Below are 4,651 nucleotides of genomic sequence, written 5' to 3' on the forward strand. Positions count from 1 at the left end.
CTGATAATACTGACTGATTATGTGGGTTTGGGTTTAGTAACACTTTAAAAGCTCCTAAAACAAGGAAAGCCTTGTGACAGTTTTGCAAAGATTTCCAACACACATATTTTTGCTATGGCTGTAGGATTCCCTGGTCAACAGCCGAAAGAAAACAAAGGGTTGATGACATCATTGTCCAAATATGGCCACCCACTCCTTTGTTTACTTTCAGCTGTCAGCTGAATGGGGCGAGGGACGAGTCATCCGTTGCTATGATGCTGGTGGCTACATAACTGGCAGTGTTTTGGCTAGCAAGTAGTTGAAAATTCGTTTTCATTGTATGAGCATTCCAGCCTCTCTGACACCCCCTCTTCTTGCGAAAAATTCAGGTACCTGTACCCAACATATACAGACATATCTGTCACTCACAGCACATTCGTCATGTGGAAGAGTGATGGAACTTCTAAAGAGTTTCTACATCACTCATTGTGATTAATGGGGGCCCAGTCCCTGGAGGTCTTTTATGACAAAGCTCGCCGTGATGGGTGAAGATTGGACTCCATTTGATTAACTGGTTGGGGAATAATAACTGTAATTATAGTATTCAGTATTTAAATGCCTTTTTTTCCCATTTGGTTTTATATTTTCTTCACATTTATGGTGCCTGCAGACAATGCAGTATTATGTATATGATTTGTGTTTTTTTATTCTACAAACATATTTACTTTGCTATGTTGATCTTTAATACTGGTAGTTACTTACTATACGTTTGCATTTAAAAAACAAGTGCAGTAATTGGCATTGACATGCCATTGTCATTGCGCCAAATCTTGATCACATGACTGGACACCAAGGGAAGGTGTTTCTTCACCAAATCCTGATCACATGACTGGAACATAAAAAAAAAATAATGTTTTTCTTCACCCCCTTGGAGCCAGAACTTCAGACATTACAAGGGGTCCCACTATTTTGTGTTGGATTGTTTGTTACGCAATTGAGACGATTTATTAAATGAGTTAAGAATCTTCACATAAAAATATTCACTTCAATTGTCAAATCATGTGTATAGCATCTAAACATTAACAGGCATTCAATATGAACAGAAATCTGCTTTGCACAATTGACCAACTGCAGTAAAAATTATTAGTGTGAAGATTCTCAACTCCATTAATAAATCAGCCTCCCCCACAGAAAAAAAAATGAGGTCCATGACAGAGGTATTTGAGCTAGGAAATATAAAGAACTATAACAAGCCACTGATTGACATGGTAAACAGCATACCTTTTGCTCCTAATAGGTATAAAAATTCTATGACGATGCTATCACATGTTCCTATTATCTTTTTTCCTTTGTAAAGTAGGGTTTTTGTACCTTAAAATCAATTTCTTGAAGTTCATATCATACATGACATACTGTCAACATGTCATACTTGCCTGCTCTGTGTAATGTTTTTTTGCACAGAGCAGCCCCAATCCTCTTCTCAGGTCCCTCTCTCCTGCCGAGTGCCCCCAGACTCATTTCTAAGCTGCATGTACATTCATACACAGAGCCACGGCTCGGCCCTGCCCCCTATAATAGTGGTAGTTCCAATTTTTTATGTCACATTATATTACCACAAAGGTAAATTTCAGTAAAAATTACACTAGTTAACTTAAAGTGCAGGTTCACCCTTAAAAAAAATTCTGACATCACACGGAGTCGAGCCATCCTACCGACAGAATGCTGGTGGTTTTTTTTTTTCTCAGCACATACCTCGTTATCCTGATTTTCACCTCACGGTAATCCCGCGGGAGTGGGCGTTCCCAAGCACTGCCTGTGATTGACAGGCTTCCGAACGGCGCATACTGCGCGTCACAGGTTGCCGAAAAAACCCGAACGCCAGTGCGGCTCTATACGGCGCCTGCGCACTGACGTTCGGGTTCTGTCGGCAACCTGTGACGTGCAGTATGTGCCGTTCGGAAGCCTGTCAATCACAGGCAGTGCTTGGGAACGCCCACTCCCGTGGGATTGCCGTGAGGTGAAAATCAGGATAACGAGGTATGTGCTGAGAAAAAAAAAAAAACACCGGCATTCTGTCGGTAGGATGGCTCGACTCTGTGTGATGTCAGAAATTTTTTTAAAGGGTGAACTTCCACTTTAAGGACACAAAAACGCAATGAGTTACCACATTTTTTGGTAAAAGATAAGGTTACACCAAGTAAATACAGTTGTGCTCATAAGTTTACATACCCTGGCAGAATTTTATTTCTTGGCCATTTTTCAGAAAATATAAAGAACACAAAAACGTTTCTTTTACTCATGGTTAATGTTTCGCTAAAGCCATTTATTATCAATCAACTGTGTTTACGCTTTTTAAATCATATCACAACAGAAACTACCCAAATGACCCTGATCAAAAGTTTACATACCCTGGGGATTTTGACCTGATAACATGCACACAAGTTGACACAAACGGGTTTGAATTGCTATTAAAGTTAACTATCCTCACCTGTGATTTGTTTTCTTGTAATTAGTGTGTGAAGAAGTGCACCTTCTTAAATTGACAGAACTAATCTGTGTATCACATACTGTAGCCAGTCTGCGGAAGCCAGAACTATTGCTTGTTGGTTGGGGATCAAATACTTATTTAACTCACTGAACTGCCACTCAATTTATAATATTTATACCATATGTTTTTGTGGATTTCTGGTTGATATTCTATCTATCATGTAAATTAAATTTAAAATATTCTGGGGACACAATTCCTTTAAGTACACCGATGTCCACGTTCTTCCAAACATGTGCTTATGGCACATATATGTATGCAACAACTATGCAAAACATGTGTTTAATCAAGCACACGTTTTTAGGCAACAAGTTTGCAAGCATGTATACTATGCTGCACTTGGCCCCATACTAGTTTAGCACATGCATGCCCCGCAACCTTTTCCTGCTTCAGCCTAAATGTAAGCTCCTGCAGACCAAATGAACATTATTCTGAAGTTTTGCAAGTATGCACCTGTTTAACTGCACCAGGTCCCATACTATTTTTGTGCCAAATGCACAGTATTCTGAACACCCAACACTTTAAAGTGCACTGCTCGGGATGTATCAACTTACAGTTGTACAGACCCCCTGGATTAAGCAGTATATAATCGTGACTTGTCTGGTCACACCGATCCCTAATATCCATGGGCTGGTGTTATTTCTCAAGAAGCCCTGCTGAAGTTGTGGACCTCATGGCAACATGGCCGCCCTTCCACTTGCGGCTTTTATAAAAATAGGCCATACTGAGCGATCCTGCATAATTAAACAGCACACTGCCCCCCCAGTCACCACTGGGAGAACAGACAGCCAGATCTCTTTCTGTTCATTTTTTTTTTAAAAGAGAAACTGCAATAATGCAGACTTACCATTCCTGCTGCAGGACTCTGAACATAACAGGAGTCCAATCTTCACCCATCACGGCGAGCTGTCATAAAAGACCTCCAGGGACTGGGCCCCCCTTAATGTGGGGTCCACTCCCCTGGACCTGTATAACACCCTGCAGGAAAGCACCTTAGTCAGAACAAACACAGGGTTCCATTACGCAGTGTCCAGCGCCAGAAGGCTGCATTACAGGCAAAACCTTGAGGAATCTTCTCTTCCTTCCAATGAGGCTCGGGTATCATCCATTTTGGCAGATAGCTTTTTCAAATGGATCCGAATTAAGTCCATGATCCTAAATAAAACCATACAGACCTCAAAGTATGCTCCAAGAGCACATGTATCACATTAGTGCCCATTCCACCTTTCAAACACTGGTGAAAAAAAAAGGGAGGTCCCTCCTGTGGAGGAGGAGTTATATAGGATAACTCCCTGTTTGACTATCTGCCAGTGTCCATCCACCTTTAGGTGGTGTATAACCCATCATTATGGTTGCTCTGTGTCCTGTGGTGTACGGTAAAGAAATATATAATTTAACTTCCTAATGCTGCTTACACACGATCAGAAATTTCAAGAAAAGTCAGATGAGAGCTTTTGGTCGAAAATTCCGACCGTGTGTAGGCTCCATCGGAATTTCTGTCAGAATTTCCGCCAGGGAAAATTTGAGAGCTGGTTCTCAAATTTTCAGACGGGAAAAGTTCTTGTCGGAAATTCCGATCGTCTGTATGCAATTCCGACGCGCAAAAAACTACACATGCTCGGAATCATTGATTTTTTTTTAGCTCGTTGTAGTATTGTACGTCACCACGTTCTTGACGGTCAGAATTTGGTGTGACCGTGTGTATGCAAGACAAGTTTGAGCCAAAATTCAGTCGGGGAAAAAAATACAGTTTTCTTGTCAGAAATTTTGATCGTGTGTACGCGGCATTGGAGTATATTAAAAGGGACACAGGTCTCTCCCCTCTCTTCTTATGTTCCAATCCTACTATTGCTTGCTACAAAATGGAGGCAGGCTGCGAGTGGAAATACTGGGCCATTCTTACAGCACTGTTTGCCAGTTTCCAACTTCCTGCATACTTCACACTGTGTTCCTTAAACCTTAAAAAGTTTTTTTTATAAGCAAGTGAAAATACTACTTTCGTTTATACAGCTGTAAAAAGCTTTACTAGAAGTTGGTATTGAAAGTTGATCTCCAGACAACCAGCTAAATACACAGTTGAAACACATAATTGGGATCTGTTTTTACCAGCCAAATAATTTGTATTTC

Source organism: Rana temporaria, chromosome 2 (genome assembly GCF_905171775.1).
Source record: "Rana temporaria chromosome 2, aRanTem1.1, whole genome shotgun sequence".
Classification (NCBI taxonomy): domain Eukaryota; kingdom Metazoa; phylum Chordata; class Amphibia; order Anura; family Ranidae; genus Rana; species Rana temporaria.